The 25,216-nt window shown below is 43.9% G+C and overlaps 1 protein-coding gene across 1 annotated transcript in view; it reads left to right on the forward strand.

Annotated features, from left to right (window-relative positions):
* Oatp26F (Organic anion transporting polypeptide 26F) overlaps positions 1-25,216 on the forward strand; it is a 717,049-nt gene that overhangs the window by 215,981 nt on the left and 475,852 nt on the right. The window lies entirely within an intron of this gene.

Here is a 25,216-nt window from a genome sequence, read left to right on the forward strand (position 1 = left end):
GGTAGTATTTGAAGGTGCTCAAATACGTCAACCTCGTGTCGGTAGATTTACTGGCACGTAAAAGAACTCCTGCGGGACAAACTTCCGGCACCTTGGCGTCTCCGAAAACCGTAAAAGGGTAGTTAGTGGGACGTAAAGCAATATTATTATTATTATTATTATTATTATTATTATTAACTTAAAGCCTAGGCCTCTTCCTTGTCTACCCCCTTCCAACCTCCCCTCACCCCCCACAAGGCCCCTGTTCAACATAGCAGATTAAGCCGCATGGGCGATGACTGGCCCTCCTCTCCAGTTGTATCCCAGACCCAAAGTCTCACGCTCCAGAACACTGCCCTTGAGGCAGTACAGGTGGGATCCCTCGCTGAGTCCTAGGGAAAAACCAACCCCGAATTAAGAAAGAATATTCTTATTATTATTATTCATTTCCTGCTTCAGTGGTAGAGTGTCAGCCTCCGGATCACAAGATCGTGGTTAAAACCCGGCAGAGGCAGTTGGACTTTTGAAGGGCGGAGAAATGTCTATTCGTCACTCCATGTCGTACGATGTCGGCAGGTAAAAGAACTCTGGTGATACATTAAAAATAAATAAATAAATAAATAAATAAATAAATAAATAAATAAATAAATAAATAAATAAAAAAATAAATAAATAAAAACTCAGCTATAGATCGTCCAACAGAGGTATAGTTTTTTCTGCCATCTGGTAGAGTAAAACTGAACGTTGAAAATGACGGGCAGGCAGCTAAGATGCGTCAAATGAAAATGCTTCCACACGGTAGCTGAGGCCATACGATTATTATTATTATTATTATTATTATTATTATTATTATTATTATTATTATTATTATTATTATTGAGTGATGCGTGGCCGAGGCGGTAAGGGCGTGCTCGGTTCGTCCGGAAATTCATGTGTTCAGTTCCCGATAAGGAGGTCGAACAATTTAAGAAACGAGATTTCCAATTACGGTGGTGCACATGGCCTTGAGGTTCATTCAGCCTATACCCAAAATGAGTACCAGGTTAATTCCTGTGGATAAAGGCGGCCGGGCGTAGAGCTAACCACTCTACCCCATCAAGTGACGAGGTTACGGATAGTGGAAGCCTTTACCTTCCAATCCTCCAAGGGCGTTCATGCCTATAAGGAGATGGCTGAAACGAAAGAAATAATAATAATAATAATAATAATAATAATAATAATAATAATAATAATAATAATAATAAACTAAACCAACACTCGGTTATCGAGCCAGTTCTTTACCTATTTTAAATATAAGAAGATCCAGCCAACTTGGTCCAAGGAGGTGGAAAGGTACCTACAGGAGATGGAAATCACTTATGAAGATATACAAGAACGCAACCCACTCAGGAGGAAACTAAAAATCCACCAGGATTTTCAAGAAAGGCCAAAGTTGAAGACGGGAAAGACGTGTACGGAGGAAAGGACAGAGCAACATCGGTAACGAATGAAGGAGTACTGGGCAAAGATCAAAACCTGGAAAAGACAGTTGAAACGACGTGTTCCTTAGTAGGCCAATGCGAACAAAGACTAATAAAAATAACAATAATGATAATATAAAATTAGAAAAAGAAAAATACGATGACGATACCACTAACAGCTTTAGCCTGCCAAGACTGCCGACGTTCAGCCATGTAGTCTGCATAGTTTCCCGTGGCACATCAACACTCTGACCACCTGTTTAATCAAACTACTTGACTCGTGACCGCGTCCTCTGCCTCTCATATCAGACAAACGACATCTCAGTTTGTCTCAGGCTAAGTGAAACCCATTTCAGTCCTCTGTAACTCGACAGTACGGACCTAGCTGCTGCTACTACTACTTCTCTGAAATTCTTTTTAACTGTTAACTGTCATAAATAACACAAGTCTCAGAATTGTATCCGGTAGGAGTTCTTTAAAGTGCGAGAATCCAAAGATCCGATGATGTGTTGATGTGTCTTTTAAGCCCTTTAAAGGTCGCCGACCTCAGCTAGAATCGAACCTATGGTCTTGGGTACAGAAGCCCACTATATGAACAAATCTATCGTTTATAGTAGTTCGAGTACCTTGACGGTATTAAATGTTAGACGAAAGTGCTCGTAATTAATTCTAGTTAAAATCAACAGTCTCCTAGGATAATGTCAGGAGGCAGTACGCATGCTCGAGTACTACACAGCCTCCAGCACACACTTGTTCCTTCTCATGGTATTCATTAGAAGACAGGGTTTACTTGAATATTCATAGTGGTCTTGGTCAACACAAGATCAGCCTCCTCGGTGGGGCCTACTTTAAGACATCCCCTTCACCTTACGAACTGTACGAAGTATGTAGTACAGATTCCAGTAAAGGAAAGTGTAATCGTTCAGGAAAATACAAAATATCCACGAAAGAGATGAAAAACATGCTTAGGTATTTAAAAAAGCTGTTATAAAACCCCTAGGGGTGGCAATTCGGTGACGTGTAAGAAATAATCGAAAACTATCAATTTTATTATTTTCAGGATCGGTAAGATCAATAGCGACACTCTGGATGCCCTTTAAATCAAAGTTCAGCCCCCTTCGGCACGGGGGTTGACAAGGGGTGAAAAAGAAATGTCCAAAATGATAGAGATTAGTGTTGATTTCACAGTTTTCGAGGGTCAGGGGTTCGTGACAGTCCCAGTGACCGTAGAAATCGTGAGCTTCATATCTACAGCGCGGTCCGTAAATACATACTGTTGTCACTAGGGTTCGGAAGTTGAGAAAAAGTCCTTTTCTCGAGTGTCCGAATGCGAGGCCCAACATAATATATCTACATTCTGGGTCATTGTAGGCCAGAAAATGGTGGGTTTTATTTGTCCTTTTTTTGCCTTTTTCGGCGTTTCTTGGCTTATGTCATTTTCAGCCTTTTTGTTAAGATCTTAAGGCCTTTCTTTGCAACTCAACCTCCTTTTGACTACATTTGTATTGTTCCATCTCAATTCGAATCATCAGTAGTTCATCCGTCTTTTCTGCAGTAAGAGGGAAAATGGAATGCAAATGAAATTAAATGAAAAATCAAACTAATGATTGAAACAAACCAGGCGTATCAAATTATGTGGAAGATTAGTGAAATAGTGAAAGGAGAAAATTTTGATGTGAGTGTTTTTGAAGAGGAAGATCTCACTTGAACCCTTAACATCCGATCATGTGGAGAGAATTTTCCCGATGTTTAGCAACGCGCTGTCTGAAATCCGATTATCCTTTACTACTAAGACTCTGCAGATACAATTGTGATGTAATGCAAAGCAACTGAAGTAGGGTTTCAGAATTCCAATTTCTGTAACCCTTGTGTTATTCCAGTTATACTAATTTCAGTTTCTTTCTCCACGATGTCCATTAAAGATTCGCTTAATTAGTTTTAGGTGAAAAAAACGCATTTCATTCTAAATTCTGCAAGTAGCCTACTTTGTTTTAACAAACACTGAATTCCATTTTTGAAATGTTACCTAAAATTATATAATGAAAATCCACAGCCTGTTTCCAGTCATTCGACTGGGTTAGGAATGGAACGAATGAAGCTCCCATCTAGCGGCGAGGATAGGAGTTGTGCCGGCTGCCGAAGCCTGCCCCACTCCCGTGGGGCAATGATTAATGCATGAAGGATGAAATGAAACGCTATTGGAGAGTGTTGCTGGAATGAATTATGACAGGAAAACCGGAGCACCAGGAGAAAACCTATCCCGCCTCCGCTTTGTCCAGCACAAATCTCACATGGAGTGATCGGGGTTTGAACCACGGAACCCGGCAGTGAGAGGGCGGCGCGCTACCACCTGACCCACGGAGGCTCTTTTAAAAATATATAATATTTGAAAGAAATGTTTGTTTGTTCAACCGTTGTCCCGTTTCTCTGCGGGGTCGGGTATAAAGTGAGATGAATGTGTCTTGGCCGGTTTTTATGACCGGATGCCCTTTCTGACGTCAACCTCACCAGAGGAGTTAATGAGATGAAATGAATGACGTGATATGTGACAGTAAGAAGGGAGAGGGTGAAACCGCGTGCTGGCACATAGCCTACCCCTCTCGAATAGCACCAAGGGGCCTGCTGAAGGCTTACCGTCCCTATCCGACGGACGAATCACCATCAACAACGTCATATGCCCCAAGTCCATATGAAGACTGCGGAGAGGTCTGGAATTTAATCCAGGCTTTTGGAACGCAATCTAGTGATTAGGTTTTGTGTACCACGACCTCTCCTACACTACCGGCCAACATTCTGATGGTGACAATTTTTTCGACCAACGGAACTCAAACGCCTTAACGATCATGGCCACCAGGCGGGAAGTATTTCACTGTATGTTGCACACCACCAGCATTAACATTGTTTTCCTTCATTAAATATGTGCCGTAATTTAAAGAAACTAAGCATTATGAATGAAATTGGATCCCATTTGTACGTCCTTTTTGCCAGATTTTAGGTCCTTTGTTTTGGATATGTTAGGTCTTTTTACAGATCTTATTTATTTTTCTTTAATATGTCATATGTTTCCAAGTCACAGTTATCACTTACTTTTATTATTTATTTGAAAGGATCATCTACTTCCCAGATAACCTGGACTGCGACAAGGACAAAGATTTACACACAATAATCTTCTTCAGCATGATTAATCCCTGTTATGTGGGGTCGCTGATGTGGATATTCTTTCTGCACATTACTCCGTACCGAACCATTTTCTCCACAAGCCCCCGCTGTTTCATGCTTTCTTGAACGCTGATCATCCATCGCCTTCAGGGCCGTCCTCGGTACACAACAACAACTGTAAAACTACAAAAAAATTCGTAAAATGTCAAGTCACTGTAAAGAAATCTACAAAAAACCACTTCACACATAATCAACAGGTAATACAAAATTCTTAAAGTAAACACTAAACAAATGTGCACGGGCAGCACCGAGTACTACGGCTAGTTTTGTTACAAAATACACACAGGTGGTGATGCTGATTATTATTTGAAGGCAGGGCCTCACAAGCGCCCAAAATCTCATGTGTGCAAACCGAGGCGCAGAGGTTCTGTGCACCATCGGTCCGACTCGGCTCGTGGCGGACCAGTGTTTTGTCTCTGGGCGACTCGGGTAAGCTCGGCTCAGCTCTGCTCGAATAGTGTAGCGCTGCAGAGCAAGTGAGGAAGGGGGAGACAGGCGGAGCGAGCGAGACAGCGCCATTGCTCAAGCTCAAGGAGTGGGGGTCTGCACTCTGGTCAACCTAGCGAAGTCGTGTTTTGCACCTTGCGCCGCGCAATACACCAGTGCATGCACCCTGAGAGGCCCTGCTTTTTTTTTTTTTTGCTAGTTGCTTTACGTCGCACCGACACAGATACGTCTTATGGCGACGATGAGACAGGAAATGGCTAGGAGTGGGAAGGAAGCGGCCGTGGCCTTAATTAAGGTACAGCTCCGGCATTTGCCTGGTGTGAAAATGGGAAACCATGGAAAACCATTTTCAGGGCTGCCGACAGTGGGGTTCGAACCTACAGTACTATCTCCCGAATACTGGATACTGGCTGCACTTAAGCGACTGCAGCTATCGAGCACGGTGGACCCTGTTTTAAGGGGATGTTGACAGAGATAGTCACACCTTCTTTATATTAATCAGAGGAGGAAGTGGGGAAGCTCACACCGTTCAAAAAATGAAGGCCTCGGAAAAAGGAAGGAGAAGGCGTTAAAATGGATTGCCGTCTGTGTCGGAGTAGAAAAATAACTGACCAAGAGAAGTCGGGTAGGAAATATGAATGTGAAGAGCCTGGCTCACGTAAATCGAACCAATGCCAGATTCACTTCCTTGGGAATTCACCCCTTTTAGTCACCTCTTACGACAAGCAGTGAACATCGTTAATGTGTTATATATTTCCGCGCACAGACGTTGTTGAATGCCTCTTTAGCTTTCGAAATAATGTTGAGGTTCAAAGAAAACAAGAGTTGACCAAAATAGGTCAGAAAGACAGATGAAAAGGTGGAAGCTGGCACAAAGGCAATGCCATATTCTGCTAGGCACCCTATGATTCTCGCTGCCAATTTGAGAGGTGTTGTGGGTCTTTTGTCCTATGAATCGCCTCTCACGACATATAGCGGATATGTTGAATGTCTTCTACGGTCTACTCAGTCCGGTGCTCAAATACGTCAGCCTCGTGTCGGTAGATTTACTGGCACGTAAAAGAACTTCGGCGAGACAAACTTTCGGCACCTTGGTTCCTCCGAAAACTGGCAGAAGTAGTTAGTTGGACGTAAAATCAATAGCATTATTATTTATACCGCCCACCCACTGGTAGGCGCGGGGGAGGGACGGGGGGTAGGAGGAGGAGAAGGAGAAGCAGCAACCGCAGGAAGAAGTAGAGTCAAATTTTCGGAGAAACTGTCTTTGTGCTGATAATCTCATTGTTTTGCCCTCTAAGCCGAGAAATACCACTCAACCTCTGTTTGAAACTACAGTGAGCTGGAAGGATAACACTCCAAGACAGTCTCCATACAAGAACACTCACGTGGACTACTTAAGCCTCCTCCACGTGGATCTTGGCGGCTTGATTACTCTGTTGGTTTCTTGGCAACGAGAACAGCGGAACAACGAGGCGAGCTGATGATCTTTAATGTGTGGCGTTGGTGGCCGGCGGTGTAGCAGATGAGTTGGTCTCAACGATATAAACTGGCGCCACAACAGTTAAATTAGCGAGTTCTGTCATCCCCTGCTTTACCTTTATTAAGCTTAGTCTATAATAAGTAATAAGTAATAACTTGCCATAACTCGGTTCATGCATGGCCTTAAGATATACAGCTAATAATCAATGCAAACAAATTTATATATATCACTTGGCGATTTCCAAACAGTTCGCGTTTGACGAGTAGACCTCTTCTGGACACTGCAATAAAGTTAGAGCATGTGCGATAATAGTACATTATGCACCAAGCCTATAATGGCAATAATTAAGACACGAGTATGTTTATAAAAATATACGAGTGTCTTAATTATCACTATAGGAGAGTTGCATACGACTGTTTATGCTCGACGATAATTATAACTGTATTTCTTTCAAATATTCATGAATTTCTTTCGATATGTTGCTTGATAGTTGAATTTACTGAACAGAGCGCAATATTACAATTTAAAAAAATTACTGGACATTTTGGAACAACAATGTTCAATACTTCATCTGGATAACGTTTGTACTGGTATGCCGTTATTAAGACAGAAGGTATTAATTCAGCCCGGTCGACATCGTATTTCTAATGTTAGAAGTAAGTGGAAATTAATGAAATCTTATTTGGAGAACGCCTCAGAGGAGAGATGTGTTCATTGCGATGTCCAGGAACCTACCATCCCGCCCCAAGAACCAAATTTACTTTTGTAACCTAATGAAAAGTATTACATGCCATTTTCATTTCTGAAGTAGCTACTTGCATCCCTATTGGCCAGTGTAAAGTAGCACGTGATGCCGTTCCCGTCCATAATGTTAATCATTACCCGTTACCAATCCCAGTACAATAAAAGCGCAAGAAAATGTAACATTCGTGTTTCCACAGGAAACTAGAGGCCTAGGACCGCTTTGCGGCTTCTAAACCTGGGGGCGTGGCCCCCAGACCCCTTTTGCTTGTCCCTATATCACAGGTCTTGTCCAGATCCTATCCGAACGTCCGCACGGCAAGAACAAGTCCTCACCAACCATGTAACAATAATCACCACCACCAGCTATCGAAGCACCACTCACTTGGTTCCTAAGTATAGAGGTTGGCAGCTCTGAGCACCGCTTGACAGCATCCTTCCCGAGAAGGCCGCGAGGCAGTAAACAAACGACAGTCATTACGCGTGTGTGAAAGTCTTGTTGACCGGGTTGAAGTAATGATATACAGTAGTTTCATTGAGAATAATACAGGTTTCATTAATTGTTAGTACAATATTTTAAAACGTTTCATAAAAATGATGCACGTAATAATGACAAAGTAACCTACAAAAGCAATGCCTGTGTACAAATCCGAGTGCTATTTCTTTTCCCATATTCCCTACTACACTGAGACATGCTAAACACGCACCTACAAAGTACACTAACCAATACATGGACGTAAATAAAACAGCTATTTTTATACACTGAACTATTAAACCTGCATTGTATTAACTTATGCTAAGCTAAACTGTAAACTACGCTATACTGCACTATTATTATTTTAATTTTTAGTCAACATAGGACTACTTTGGTCAGGTTTATGGAGGGTTTATCTCTTTTTGTCAGCCCAATACTGTTTTATCCTTTCTGAACGTAATTTTCTTTCTGCTTCTGGAATCACTCTTCCTATTCTCTGCTTGTTGATTTTTGTCTGTAGTCTAGTGGGTTTATCTTTCAATATCTTGAGTGTATTTGTTTTTTATTTTAAATCTTCTATTGTAATATGTAACTCTCTCATGTCTTCTTTAAGTTCTGTGACCCATCTAATATTATTCTTACTCTTCCATAATTTTTCTACTGATTCTATTTTCTGGTGACCGTATTGCATGCCCTAAGAATGATATACTGTACTATACTAGAGAGATAAAGACTAATGTGAAAAACACTAATTACTGAAGAAAAATGCAAAATATCGCAAACCGTACCGAATACCATACACACTGAGCGAGATAGATTAACCACGTGGCGAATGTAAATATTAGAGTTGGCAACTAGGTTTCGAGATGGCAGTCTATCGATATAAGTCGATATGAATGGCAGCTTGGGATTGGTTGGATGTCTATGTTTCAACACATAACCACCAGACCATCCGACTCGTTGGCTGAATGGTGAGCGTACTGGCCTTCGGTTCAGAGGGTCCCGGGTTCAATTCCCGGCCGGGTCGGGGATTTTAACCTTCATTGGTTAATTCCAATGACCCGGGGGCTGGGTGTTTTGTGCCGTCCCCAACATCCCTGCAACTCACACACCACACATAACACTATCCTCCACCACAATAACACGCAGTTACCTAGACATGGCAGACGCCGCCCACCCTCATAGGAGGGTCTGTCTTACAAGGGCTGCACTCGGCTGGAAATAGCCACACGAAATTATTATTATTATTACCACCAGACCTTTGAAAAAACCGGCCAAACGTCAATGTAGGAATAAAGCAGTGCGGAGTATACTTACCCGTAGCTCGCTGGCTACTTACTCTAACAACAGCCCGCTTGGTTACAGTTGTATACAAGGAACTTGGTATACAAGGCACAACATAAAAGTTTATTGCTTCAACACATTTATACAATATGTACATGAAATAGAACGAAACTTTTCTTGAAGCTTGTTGAGTTGCAGACGTTTAATGTTAATATAAGGTAGTAGGCTGAAGGCCTGAATAATATTTACATTTGAGATTCCTATATACATTCAAACTTGTCTTGATGAGACAGTATGCTCAAATGAGAAAATGTTCTTTATAGTCGAAAACTATCGGTCATGTATAATAACAAGTGGAACTTGTAGAGAGAGTTCGTATTAGCAGAATGCTAACAGGAGGCGTATAACTTGCAAGGAACTTGCGTTTAATGTTCATATATAGCAGAATGCTATGACTGGAGTCGGAGCACTGTAGAGGACTTGAGTGAGTAGCAGAATGCTTGGATGGGTGCTCGACGTGGCTACGGGATGCAGGATGAATGAGGCAATGTCCAGAGGTGAAACCTTACTGCCAGGCATCAGTCCACCTATTCAGAACACATTTTTAAGAGGGTGCCTCCGTGTCCGACTTGCGGTGTAGTCTGGTCGTTGGACACTGTGGGAGTCCTGGAGAGGCGAGAAACGTTGCTCTTATAGCGCTGGCTGACGTCACCGACGATCACGGCAGCGCACTGCAGTCTGCCTCGTGGTCTATGGAAACATCCATGTGTCGTGCGGGCTGCGGAGATTGTAGGCGCGGAGGACACACACAACAGTTACTATGATTGTTAAGGCGTGAAGTCTATATGGTCTTACACCGTAGTTAGCCGCTTTGAGACTCGTTGGTGGAAAAAAAATAATACAAAATACAAAATAAAAAGAAAATCACAATCTGAATGTTGGCTGGCAGGGAAGGAGAGATGGTGGTATACAATTTCTAATCACTAGATGCCGTCAGAAGCTTGGATTCAATTCCTAACCTCTCCGCCGTATTCAGATGGAGTGGGAGACATATGACGCTGTTGATGGTGGTTCGTCCATCGGCTGGAGACGTAAAGCCTTGAACAGATCCCTTGCTGTTATTCGACAGAGTAGGTTATGTGCCCACACAGATTTTCACCCTCTCCCTACCTCATTATCATCATCCGACATCCAGACGTGCAGGCAGCCCATGGGTGTCAAATGGAAACACCTGCAGCAAGCGAGTCGAACATGTCCTCGGACACTCCTGGCAGTAAAAGCCATACGATAAAACATATAATGTAACGGGCGAGTTGACCGAGCGGTTAGGGGCACGCGGCTGTGAGCTTGCAACCGGGTGATAGTAGGTTCGAATCCCACTGTCGGTATCCCTGAAGATGGTTTTCCGTGGTTTACCATTTTCAAACCAGGCAAATGCTGGGGCTGAACCTTAAGGCCACGGTCGCTTCCTTCCCACTCCTAGCCCTTTCCTATCCCATCGTCGCCATAAGACCTGTCTGTGTCGATGCGACGTAAAGCCACTAGCAGAAAAACATGTCTGTCTGTTAGGTCATCAGCCCAGAGGCTGGTTGGGTTCTCAAATAGCACCACCAAAGGTTATGTGGTTATAAGGAAACCGCAAAAACCAATGGCAGCACTAAAATGAGGCATACTAGGCAAGACGAGGAGTGAGGTAGTTTGCCATTGCTTTCCTCACTGGGTCAGAAAGTGCTATTGCAGCACGACTGACCCTATGAGCAACACCTTTCATAACACTCAGATACACTAGTCCTGTTCTGAATGTCATTACACAGGACCACTCATACCCCAGCAGCTTCCATATTGTCACAGCCATGGATGAGACAGGGACTTCGGTGAAAGCTACACTTTACTCTGGCCTGTGCCAAGGGATGGATACAAAAGTACTGTATCCATCAAGAAATGGCAGCAGGCAACAGAAAAACATATAAGAAATAAAATAAAATGAATAAATAAATAAATAAAGCTATAAAAACGTTAACGAAGAAATCCCTATAACTATAATATATGTAACTTTATATCTTTTTAATATGTTTCTTTCCTTGGAATTGAAATTGTTTTTCGGAGGTTCGAACCTGCCTTCTGGCAGAATACACACTTACCTTACCTTCGGAAATATATGTAATTATGTACACATCTTGTGGTGCGTGAAATTTTCTCTCTCGTGTAATTTAAGTACTGGCTAACTCCTGGTGTGTAAATCTTTCCGCCAGTACAAAAATGTCCACTTTATGCAACAGTTGCATAAATATTATTTTCATCCCAATGAACCGTACTTGACCTACGTTAACATGGTGTAGTCTATACTGGTAATTAAGGAAGAAGTTTCGTGGAATTTGGCGCTTCATGTCGCCAAGCTGTTGAAGACTAGTTTGGGGCAGGGTTACGTTCCGAATATGTAGTACAGCGCCCACTTGCCATTTCCCGTCGCCGCGACAGAAAAATAGCTGTCGGAGGAATTTATTCTGATGCGGATACTGCGACCGATAAATCGCTGATTTTTCGCAATTGTAGGATTAATTTTAACATGGACATGATTTTTGGGTTGGGATTCCAGGAATTCCTTGCAGGAACTACCGTCCTCAATTTAGCGTATACAGAAATCTGACACTGTGGTAACTATGGCAACCAGTGATAGTAATCTATCTATCTATGCTAAGTGTTCGTCATTAGTGAAGTTCAGTACCCCGCTGCCAACTTCAGTTGCCATCCTGTTATCAGACCTAACTCCAGAGTATGTGCTGTAATTTGCCATTATTTATCAAACTGTAGTATTAATTTATAAGTTGTGACTTTTTATTCAACCATGAAATGTATGTACCAGACAGGTATGCACCATAAATGTACTCTCTCACTTTGTAAATGCTGGCCGCATGGGCTTCCGAGGCCTAACGCCGTTAGTAGTATTTTTTTAAATGTCTTCGTCATCTTCTTCCTCACTTTATTACAGTGTGCCAGAACTGTGTCTTCTATCTTGGCTTTCTATAGACAGCAGGTACAAATGGCGCCGGGTTTTAAGCAAATTCTAGCTGTTTTCGACTGGCAAAGCGAAAACACGGTAACGCGACGAAGGCAGCAGAATTTTTTCTCATAATACGTATTTTGCAAAACGTAGCATAGCCAGGATCGACCAACAGCTCGGGGTTATGATTACAAAATGATGCTAGAACATAATGAAAGTGCGTGTGCGGTGTGAAACGCGCATGCATGAGTGTCCTTATAAGGACACAGATAAATGTTGATATTCAGATTGCAGTGCATTACAAAATCTTACATTAAAATACAGAACAAGAATAATACGATTAAGGTTTACAGTGAATGCTATGTTCAGTTTATATTCTAAAATGCAACTTTTGAAGCTTCTTAGAAAATATATTCAAGAGATCTGTTGCGTTTGCAATTGTGTCTATGTGAATGTTCAAACGAGCCAACCCATTGAGCCGACTTTCACTTGTTTATAGTCAGTTTACGTTTATTTTATTTTATAAAAGTTCCATGAGGGCGAGTGTCTTTTCTAACCCCCATTAACCCCCCCTCAGGGGTACGCCCCTGATTGCAAATATTTATGGGCATATAATTGTGTGTTAAATCAGCGACCACCAAGCGAGTTAGCCGTGCGGTTAGGAGCGCGCAGCTGTGCCATTGCATTCGGGAGATAGTATGTTCGAACCCCGCTCTCGGCAGCCCTGAAGATGGTTTTCCATAGTTTCCAATTTTCACACCAGAAAAATGCTGGACCTTAATTAAGGTCACGGCCACTTCCTTCCCATTCCTAGCCCTTTTCTATCCCATCGTCGCTATAGGACCTATATGTGTCGGTGCAACGTATAGCAACTTGTAAAAAATAAATAAAACCTCTTGACCTCCCCTGTTGGTGGAGTGAAAGGATCTTCAACGCTTGCATTTCCTAAGAGGCTTCTAAGGGAGGAACAACCAAAGAATCTGTACTTGCTCTTTCGTCTTCAAAACCCCAAAACATATCCTTGATACTATACTTTTCCGTGTAAGCGAGAAATTTGCACTTTGAATTTGCTTCCGTGATAGCGGGTTTGTTCCATGTGTGAGGTAAATGACGACGCAAATGGCGCTATTGTGACCACCCAATCACAAGCCAAAGAGTACTGAAAAGCCAATTCTACGAGTTATGTATGCAGTTTTTTGTGAATATCCCCGTTTTTTAAAAAGTATTATCGAATGCGTAAATATATTGATGAGTTGCTTAAAATGATTGGCCCAGGAATTACATAGAGAAAAACACGACAGAGAATAACTATATCACCTGAGGAGCGTTTATCAGCAACGCTGAGGTAAGTACAGCTTGATATTCAGTGAACCATACTGTTATCTCGAACTGCGACGGAACGGTCGGTTGTGCGCGCTGGTTATTTCCTGCCTGTGTGATTCACTTCGAGACAGCGATAGTCACGGCGCCAAGAAAATAGGCCTGATTACATCTTTTCAACAGGTTTACAGCTTTTTTGCTATCTGACCCTCTGGGGCCACCATTTCTTATGGAATGAAGATTAATAATTATTCATTATTTAACTTTTAAATAACAGTAGAAAACCTTATCGGCACAATTTAGAGTAAGATGTAAAATAAATGAGTACTCATGCCATCAGAATTTAACATTTATTACAAAGACATTTCTGTATTTTTTTATAATATGAACAATTTGGCTGATGAAGGTTTTTTTTTGCTAGTGGCTTTACGTCGCACCGACACAGATAGGTATTACGGCGACGATGGGACAGGAAAGGGCTAGGAGTGGGAAGAAAGCGGCCGTGGCCTTAATTAAGGTACAGCCCCAGCATTTGCCTGGTGTGAAAATGTAAAACCACGGAAAACCATTTTCAGGGCTGCCGACAGTGGGATTCGAACCTACTATCTCTCGAATACTGGATACTGGCCGCACTTAAGCGACTGCAGCTATCGAGCTCGGTGATGAAGTTTCTTATACAGTAACAAATGTAATATGGCCTCTCATACTTGTTCCCTTAAATTTTGTGGGGGGAAAAGAGGAGAAAATCAACTTTCATGACATTTTTATTACGGCGACGATGGGACAGGAAAGGGCTAGGAGTGGGAAGAAAGCGGCCGTGGCCTTAATTAAGGTACAGCCCCAGCATTTGCCTGGTGTGAAAATGTAAAACCACGGAAAACCATTTTCAGGGCTGCCGACAGTGGGATTCGAACCTACTATCTCTCGAATACTGGATACTGGCCGCACTTAAGCGACTGCAGCTATCGAGCTCGGTGATGAAGTTTCTTATACAGTAACAAATGTAATATGGCCTCTCATACTTGTTCCCTTAAATTTTGTGGGGGGAAAAGAGGAGAAAATCAACTTTCATGACATTTTATCCAAGGTTATAAAAAGAAGCAGTTTTCAAAAATAAAATGTGTGATTTTATTGTTCATGGAAGGAAATTAGGATGGTGGGCTCAGGACAGAAAAGTTGCATCGCAGTGTGAGTTCGTGTTACCATGAAAACTAGTCAGACCTCTTGAATTCCAAAACACATTTTGCTTACTCGAAAACTAGATGAAGAAAGTAGCCCTACATCTTGGTTCCTGTTAAAGAACTTTGCTTCCAAGATGTTTGGAAAAATAACAGTCAAAGCAAATGTCAATTCCACACTTAATGCATTTTGTCTCTCTTTTCGTTGGATGTTTTTTCCTTTCTCGTACCGCACAGTTAGCTTGTGCACTTAGGCCCGGTTTCACAGTATATGCTTAAGCCTTGGATCGGGCTTAAGCGGTAGCTTAAACTCTGGACGAGTTTCACAGTGGGGAGTGCAAGTGGTAAGCCGAGTTTATCTGTGACTGGCTTTAAGCTGTATGAAACTGAGGTTTAAGCTAAGGATTCAGTTCAGATGGTAGAGCGCTGGCCTTCTTATAGCCCAACTTGGCAGGTTCAATCCTGTCTCAGTCTTGTGGTGAAGGTGCTCAAATTCATAGTTAGTGGGACGTAAAACCAATAACATTAACATTAAATAACTTATATTTCTGAATATATTTCGAGGCTCGTGAAATAATACAGTTTCCGTGTTCCGATATACAGTAAAAGAGACAAAAATGTCGGTCGGTCACTTGCTTTCTTGGCTTACGCTGCGTGAACCATCAACGATAGACCCCAAGTGTAGGTGTACGAATTGTAGAGCATAGAAACCTCTACAAAAAGGCCGCGATGGTATATACCTATTTCCAACCGTTTGCCCTCCAGAAGCGATTTTACGCTATACTCAGCGGTAAAAAAATATAACTCCTTAACATTAAATACATATTTCTATATTATCCTCGAATTCCTCATCGAAATAAATTGTTTGACCTCCTCCAGTATTTTATAAGGATTACGATAACTTTGTCAGGACATTATTTGCATGAATGGTTCAGAAGTTATGGCCATTTTAGACTGTAGTGGTAATACGTGTCAGCAGGACGGGCGAGTGACCTTTTTTAAACTTTATTTTTTGTTACTATTATTGGAATCACATTTTCCGTTCATTATCTTATCTTGGCTGGTAAACGATGTATAACCTACAAGTCAATCAATCATAGGCTACGGATGTAAACAAAGATGAGAATTGAATCATTGCGCATGCGCAAGCATTACCAACTTCGGAGATGTTCAGCTTAGTAAAGCTGCACATGGTCCCCGTACTGTGAAACTCGTAGTGTATAAGCCAAAGAGTAAGCCTTGCTTAAGCGGCATGAGTGACTTACTAAAGCTTCGGCTTAAACTCAAACTGTGAAACCGGGCCTTTCTCCGTTTCTGCTATTTTTCCAACATGTGCAGAGCCTTTGGGAGTCTGAGGAGTCCTTGGCAACGCTACTTCATCATTCTTTCCAATAAGTCTTCTAACAATGTTTTCTCTAAACTCTGTTATTATCATTGAATTTCCATATAATACAACACGTTGGAGAAATCTAACAAAGATATAACATCATTACACATATTTCCATATTAGTTATTTAAGTTTGTAAATTAAAGTCATATATGTAAAAATACAGAGATAATAAATATAATATTATTTCTAAATAATGAATACCACAAATTGTACTCATGGCAGTCAACCTGTTGTAATCGCTACAATTGTATAGTTGCAATTGTAGCAACATTTCTTACTTTTGCGCCGAAATGCATTATGTCAGCCATGGAACATATTAAAATTCTCTGCGGTCTGTGATTTGTGTCCTGGAGATAGACAAATCAGATTCGACACATGAATACCTGAACAGAATCTCTGGCTTGTCTTCACTTGGCACTGCTCCCCACGCTCAGGTCAATCACACTGAAATGAGAACGGTGGGCTCAAGACAGACAACCTGCATCGCAATGTCAGTTTGTTACCATGGAAACTAGACCTAGAACATTACATCTAGAGTGGAGCTGTGTTCTCTGCTATTTACTATTTATGGCACACTATTCTTTATTGTTGATTTCAAAGAAGTTGGAAATTTATCGGACATTTCCCTTGATAAATTATTCAATTCCCTAATTCTTGTTCCTACCGAGCTCGATAGCTGCAGTCGCTTAAGTGCGGCCAGTATCCAGTAATCGGGAGATTGTGGGTTCGAGCCCCACTGTCGGCAGCCCTGAAGATGGTTTTCCGTGGTTTCCCATTTTCACACCAGGCAAATGCCGGAGCTGTACCTTACTTAAGGCCACGGCCGCTTCCTTCCAATTCCTAGGCCTTTCCTATCCCATAGTCGTCGTAAGGCATATTTGTGTCGGTGCGACGTAAAGCAAATAGCAAAAAAAAAAAAAAAAAAAATCTTCTTCCTATAAATTTATCATTCATCATACTGTCCTTTTTTTTTTATTGTCCTATTTATGTGGGGCCTGCCTTCTTGTATTGTTTGCTTTAATCGATCCATAGCGTCCCAAGGGCTGAGTCTAGTGAGCTGCATGTCATCTCTCGCCCGGACTACCCAAAGTCTTCGAGGTCACCCTGGAGGTCGGCGACCCGCCACGGTCAATTGGAGGGCAGTCTTTGCAACTGAGGTTTCACTGCTACGGAGTACATGGCCATACCATCGCAGGCGTGATTCACGCCTTTTCTCTGTGGATGGGGCAACCTTGAACTTATATGGTTTCTGATATGGTCTAGCAGAGTCAAGCTATTGGGCCACCGCAGCATTTCCATACCATGAAGTGCCTTGTTCGTCTACTGATGTCATTCCACGCCATTTCTCCACTGACAGTTCGAACATCTCGCTTAGTCGAGAAAGTCGTCTCTTTACTCCCTACTCTGCAACATTTACTACTCTTTCGTCGGAAATCGACCAGAAGAAATTGTGCTGCTTTTCTTTGGATTTATTTTTTCCATTTCTCATGTAAAGTAATCGTGGTGTGAATTTTGTACATTGGCACAATACTCTAATTGGGGTCTTACCAGAGACTTACACGGCCTCTCCTTTACATCCTGTCCAGCTCCATGGCTAAATGGTCAGCGTCCTGGCCTTTGGTCCAGAGGGTTCCGGGTTAGATTTCCTGCCGGGCCGGGGATTTTAACCTTCATTGGTTAATTCCGATGCTCTGGGACTGGTTCTGTGTGACGTCTTTAGCATTAGAATTCATCACAGGTAGGGCCCAATTCTCATAGACGCGCAAGTCTCCTATATGGTGTCAACTCGAAAGACTTGCAGCAGGCCTCTTCGGAGGCGACACGCCATTGAAATGAAATTGCGTATGGCTTTTAGTGCCGACGGGTTCGGCTCGCCAGGTGCAGGTCTTTCTATTTGACTCCCGTAGGCGACCTGCGCGTCGTGATGAGGATGATATGATGATGAAGACAACACATACCCCCAGCCCCCGTACCATTGGAATTAACCAATTAAGGTTAAAATCCCACCCGGCCGGGAATCGAACCCGGGACCCTCTGAACCGAAGGCCAGTACGCTGACCGTTCAGCCAACGAATCGGACGCCATTACTATTCCTTTACATCCTTACTACAACCACTAAATACTCTTAAAACTATATGAAGAGATCTGTAACATGTTATCGAGCGAGCGGCTGAGCCTTTTGGGCCGTGTAGCTGTCAGCTTGCATTCGGTAGTTAGTGGGTTCGAACCCCTCTGTAGACAGCCCTACATATTGTTTTCCGTCATTCCAATTTTCACATCAGGCAAATGCTGGAGCTGGACCTTAATCAAGGCCGCTGTCGATTCCTTCCCACTGTTAGCCCTTTCCTATCCCATCGTCGTCATAAGAACTGTATGTGTCGGTGCGCCGTAAAACAAATTGTAAAAAACAATACAATATCGTTAATGTTTTTACATCAATGAATGTACACTGAGTGACCAATGTTCGCGGAAACGGGTGTCCCATTAGAAAATGATGCCTGAGCATTGCGGCTAGCTGCGGCGTAGCTGAACAGTCTGTCGCCGACACCAGCGTAGTGAAGATGGCAACACGTCGTGAGTTAACCGACTTTGATCATTGGCGCACGGCGCATGCGGAGATTACAAGCGAATTCGGGTTTCCGAGGTCAACAGTGTGGAGGGTGGATCTTTAATATCGCAGAGAGAATATTACCACCCGCGCAAACCGCCGCACGGGAAGACCACAGATGTTTAATAAACGGACATCACGTCACCTCTAGAGAACCATACTGGGTGCTCGCCGGGCTACTGTGAGTCAGATCACCACCCAGTTGAATGTTGAAAGTCAGGAACACATTTCTACCAGGACTGTAAGGAGGCAACTGCACCGCATAGGCTTCACCAGCCGACAGCCAACTCATGTCACTTCGCTGACACCTGGACACAGAGCTCAAGGACGTGCATGGGCCCACGAACATCGACAACGGACCATGGAACAGTGGCGGCCAGTGAATCCCGGTTCCAGTTGTATCGAGCTGATGGGCGTCTGAGAATGTGCCGTATGTCTCATGAAGTTTGGACAACAGCCTCCCCCTCCAATACTAAGCAGTTAGACAGAGCAGTGTCCTTCTTTGCTGCAATTGTAAGGAACAGAAACCCCAAGCTCAGAAATATGTCTACGCAGCAGGTATTAATGGCAGTTAATGTGTCACCGCTGCACATCAGGTGACAGGTAGCTGACCTGAGTTTCCTCCACGAGATCTTAAATGGACATTACCGCTCGGAACATCGTGTTTCTCTCTTCTCTCTCCGCGTTCCTTCCCGTTCCACCAGAACCAAAGATCTTCTCCACATTACCCACACTCAGCACTCAATACTTCAACGATCTTTCCTAATCCGCCTCCCAACACTCTTTAACAATATTAATAGGAGACAAGAGCTTGATCTAGCATCAAATAAAAGTGTATTCGAGAGGTGTGTAAATAGTATCTTAAAGATAAGTTGATGCGAAGGGATTATACCGCCATCTTGACCCACGATGACTTGGCTATGAACATGGACATTCTCATGGTTTTCGATTTGGACAGTTATTAGTAGGCTGTGTACCTGATCTTGTTATATTTTGTTATGTTTCTTATGTTTTATTATGAAAGTTTACGTGTGTTAAATAGTTTGTTGACAGTGCAAGTGAAATTTGCTCAGTGTAGCTGTATCTTGTGCTTCGGGAATAAATACACTGACTGACAGAGCAAATGCAACACCAAGAAGGAGTGGTTCGAAAGGGATGAAAGTTGGGAAAAAACAGAGACGGCACGGACGAATAATTGATGTTTATTTCAAACCGATATGCAGGTTACACAATGCGCACGGCATCGACTCAGTAGGATGTAGGACCACCGCGAGCGGCGATGCACGCAGAAACACGTCGAGGTACAGAGTCAATAAGAGTGCGGATGGTGTCCTGAGGGATGGTTCTCCATTCTCTGTCAACCATTTGCCACAGTTGGTCGTCCGTACGAGGCTGGGGCAGAGTTTGCAAACGGCGTCCAATGAGATCCCACACGTGTTCGATTGGTGAGAGATCCGGAGAGTACGCTGGCCACGGAAGCATCTGTACACCTCGTAGAGCCTGTTGGGAGATGCGAGCAGTGTGTGGGCGGGAATTATCCTGCTGAAACAGAGCATTGGGCAGCCCCTGAAGGTACGGGAGTGCCACCGGCCGCAGCACATGCTGCACGTAGCGATGGGCATTTAACGTGCCTTGAATACGCACTAGAGGTGACGTGGAATCATACGCAATAGCGCCCCAAACCATGATGCCGCGTTGTCTAGCGGTAGGGCGCTCCACAGTTACTGCCGGATTTGACCTTTCTCCACGCCGACGCCACACTCGTCTGCGGTGACTATCACTGACAGAACAGAAGCGTGACTCATCGGAGAACACGACGTTCCGCCATTCCCTCATCCAAGTCACTCTAGCCCGGCACCATGCCAGGCGTGCACGTCTATGCTGTGGAGTCAATGGTAGTCTTCTGAGCGGACGCCGGGAGTGCAGGCCTCCTTCAACCAATCGACGGGAAATTGTTCTGGTCGATATTGGAACAGCCAGGGTGTCTTGCACATGCTGAAGAATGGCGGTTGACGTGGCGTGCGGGGCTGCCACCGCTTGGCGGCGGATGCGCCGATCCTCGCGTGCTGACGTCACTCGGGCTGCGCCTGGACCCCTCGCACGTGCCACAGGTCCCTGCGCCAACCATCTTCGCCACAGGCGCTGCACCGTGGACACATCCCTATGGGTATCGGCTGCGATTTGACGAAGCGACCAACCTGCCCTTCTCAGCCCGATCACCATACCCCTCGTAAAGTCGTCTGTCTGCTGGAAATACCTCCGTTGACGGCGGCCTGGCATTCTTAGCTATACACGTGTCCTGTGGCACACGACAACACGTTCTACAATGACTGTCGGCTGAGAAATCACGGTACGAAGTGGGCCATTCGCCAACGCCGTGTCCCATTTATCGTTCGCTACGTGCGCAGCACAGCGGCGAATTTCACATCATGAGCATACCTCAGTGACGTCAGTCTACCCTGCAATTGGCATAAAGTTCTGACCACTCCTTCTTGGTGTTGCATTTGCTCTGTCAGTCAGTGTAAATGTCAACAAGTTGTGTCCAGGCGGGAGGTGGCTCAGTTCTGGTCTTGTCCTACTGCAAGGAGCGCTGACAGGTGCACGTTATGTGGACATTCTTTCAGACCATCTGCATCCCTTTCAGGCCCCAGAGTACACTTATGGAGATGCCATGTTTCAACGGGACATTGTGCCATGTCACCGTTCTGTGGTGGCACGCAGGTGATTGGAGGAGCACTCCAGTGAAGTTACGACCATGGATTGACCCTCCAGATCCCCCGATCTTAATCTGACCGAGCATTTATTGGATGCTGTCGACGCTGGTGTACGCTCCATGAACCCCACACCAACTACACAGGACCAATTGTGGGTAGCAGTCCAAGATGCGTGTGTCCAGGTTCCTTCAGAAGATTCCAACACCTTGTAGAATAGATGCCTCGCCGTATTGCTGTCGGTCTGAGGGCTCGCTGAGGAGCAACTCGTTATTAACATCACATTCAGTGTCTACCCATGACTTCTGACCACTCACTGCATTTTCTTATATTAAGTTCTAAGGACTTCCAGTGATCCCGTGGGGGTACTTTCGCCCCATCAACACAGTAGTTAAAGCTGACAGTATTTTTTCATATTGGTCAAGCTTACAACGTGACATTTCATTCCGTTCACCATAAACAGTAACGATGGCAACAATGGAGTAGACTCCGTCTTGCGCGCGAACTGCTTTCCTCCTTGCTTGTTTGTAGGCCTACAGTCGTAACGCCATTTCTTCCGTATTCTGCTATGTTTTCCCATGATCCTTAAGGCGTGAAGTCTATATATTGTCTGACACCGAGGTTAGCCGGCTTGTGCCCCGTTGGTCGAAAAAGTTTTCACCATCAGAATTTTGGCTGGCAGGGTAGGGGAGGTGGTGTTTTAAAACGTCTAATCACTATATTGCGTGCCAAAAGCCTGAATTAAATTCCAAACCTCCAGTGAATTACTTGGTAAAATTTTTTCGTTGATACCCACCTCTCTCATGAAGTTCCTCACTGCTGCACTTCGATGAGGGCAAGCATTGTCGTCGACGAAAATGAATTCAGCACCATAAACCAAACCAAACCAAACCCCAAACCCCATGGCGCAAAAGCCCCGAAGAGCCATGGCCTACCACGTGACCACTGCTCAGCCCGAATACCTGCAGATTACGACGTGTCGTGTGGTCAGCACGACGGATCCTCTCGGCCGTTATTCTTAGCTTTCTAGCCCGGAGTCGCCATCTCACGGCAGATAGCTCCTCAGTTTTAATCACGTAGGCGAGTGGACCTCGAACCAGCCCTTAGATGCAGGTGAAAATTCCTGACCTGGCCGGAAATCGAACCCGTGGCCTCCGGGTAAGAGGCAGGCACCCTACCCCTACACCGCGGAGCCGTGTTGTGCAAATGGTCGGGAAAATTCATCCGTGTATACTGGGCACATAACGTGGGGTATCAGGCATAGGTGACATCAGTGTTTCATCTTCAAACTTGACATTACGCCGTTCATCCAACCCCCCAATTAAGATGTTAGGCGGCCTATCTTCTCTCAACACGACAACGATTTTCTAGCTGAACACGACTAATCTGTCGAAATGACCGTAATTGGGCGCTGTGCAGCCGATTGCGTACAGTTTGTGCAGATACACGGAACCCGTTTGCCCTCCAGAAGTCATCTTGTAAGTGGAAGTTGTTTTTTTGCTATTGGCTTTACGTCGCACCGACACAGATAGGTCTTATGGCGACGATGGGACAAGAAAGGGTTAGGACTGGGAAGGAAGCGGCCGTGGCCTTAATTAAGGTACAACCCTAGCATTTGCCTGGTGTCAAAATGGGAAACCACGGAAAACCATCTTCAGGGCTGCCGACAGTAGGGTTCGAACCTACTATCTCCCGAATACTGGATACTGGCCGCACTTAAGCGACTGCAGCTATCGAGCTCGGTAAGTGGAAGTTTGTCTCCTCTGCGCTGTTACGCGGATATACCGATCTTGACGTGGCGTTGTCACCTTCGGTCTGCCAGACACGTCGTTGTCTCCCGGTATCTTTTCCACCTTTCTGACACTGATCTTTGGGTACCCATACGATGTGTGATACTGCTGCTTGAGTATGTTCACCTTGAATCAATGCCACAATTCTGGCTCCTCCATCCTGGAAACTACGCATCGCATATGAAAAGTAAAATGTACCTACAGCTCGCACTGCTTTACTTCTAAACTGACGTTTCTGCCGATTTTGGCTCTGTCTGGTGGTTATGCTCTGGAACGTAGACATTCAACCTATACCAAGCTGCCGTTCATATCGGCACAGTGCGACCTCGAAACCTAGTTGCCAACTGGAATATTTACATTCAACATGTGCTTAACGTATCTCGGTCAGCGTGTATGGTATTCTTTTGCATTTTCTTCAGATATTAGTGTTATTCATGATAGTATTTATCTCTAGCGTGGTTTACAGTTTAACATAGCACAATTTAGTACAATATAGGTTTAGTAGTTCAGTGCATAAAAATATAGCTGTCCTTTTATTTACGTCCGTATATTGGTTGTAAATTTAGCATGTCTCAGTGAAGTAGGCAAAAAGACACGTGGCAAGAAAGTGACTCTGAAATCAGGGGAATGTTCCTTTTGTAGGCCATAACCTTCGTTTACCAGCCATTAGCGGTGAGTGATGTGTTTTTTTCTCATTCTCTTTTATTCTTTAATAATGTGTCGGATGTTGTAAGTGAAGTTTTTGTGAACATATTCCAGTCCCAATTCATTAGTTTTCTTAGTACGATATTTCACTTTACGAGGGCTGTTTACCGCGGTCGTATTTCATCAGCTGTTCTCGCGGCAGTAGCGCGCTGGCAACAGGGGTAAGGTGACGCTCATTTGTTTTGCGAAACGTCAATTAAGAAGTAAAGCCGTACGGAGTATTACTACCAATCTTCATCTGAAATGCCATACTGTAGCTCATCCAGACTGAACAACAAAGGTTGGCAGTGGCATGTCATTGTTTTAAGCAAGGAATTAAATTATTTGTGTTAATACAGTCCTCTCTGCCGCTTGTAACAGGACTACACACGCCATACCATGTAGCGTGCCTAATACCGTAATATTGCTGGGCTGAGTGGCTCAGACGCTGACCATCTGACGCCAACTTGGTAATTTCGATCCTGGCTCAGTCCGGTGGTATTTGAAGGTGCTCAAATTTATCAGCCTCGTGTCGGTAGATTTACTGGCCTGTAAAATAACTCCTGCGGGCCAAATTCCGGTACCTCGGCGTCTCCGAAAACCGAAAAAGCAGTTAGTGGGACGTAAAACCATTATTATTATTATTATTATTATTATTATTATTATTATTATTATACCGCAATATTCCAAACCATGATGTGCAAATTATATTGTCAGACTCTTTAGATGGATGGTCATCGTTGAGGCCTTCGGTTCAAATGGTCCCGGGTTCGATTCCCTCCTGGGTTGGATATTTTAATCGCTTCTGTTTAATTCTTCTGATTCGGGGACTAGTTGTTTGTGTTGTTGCAGCACTTCCTCTTCATATTCACACAACACACTACACTACCAACCACCACAGAAACACGCAATTGTGGTTACATCCCTCTAAATAGGGTTGGCATCAGGAAGGACATCCGGCAGTAAAACAGGGCAATATGCATAAGTGGGACCCTACAGGTGTGGGGAAGCGGTAGATGATGTGGAAATTATATTGAAACTACAAAGTATGTCAACCGCCTCGTCCTTTCTTTTATACGTTGTAGAGGATAAGTTGAGACGAAATTATATGGCATGATTTTTACGGCCGGATGACCTTCCTGACGCCAACCTGTGAACCAGGAACCAGGTGAAGTAGTGACAACTTAGGCACATAGAAAAACAGTAACCAGTGAAATGGTTTACCAACTATAACAAATTAAATTTCTCTGGGGGTAGACTGAGACTTAGCCCACCAGAGATCACTAGAACATAGATGGTAGTGCCATCTAACCATCGGACAAGAAATTAAGTTAAATGAAATTAATGACGGTGAATGAAATTGCGTAGAGCCTCCGTGCTCAGACGGCAGCGCGTCGGCCTCTCACCGCTGGACACCGTGGTTCAAATCCCGATCACTCCATGTGAGAT

The sequence above is a fragment of the Anabrus simplex genome, chromosome 8 (genome assembly GCF_040414725.1).
Source record: "Anabrus simplex isolate iqAnaSimp1 chromosome 8, ASM4041472v1, whole genome shotgun sequence".
In the NCBI taxonomy this organism is placed as follows: Eukaryota; Metazoa; Arthropoda; class Insecta; order Orthoptera; family Tettigoniidae; genus Anabrus; species Anabrus simplex.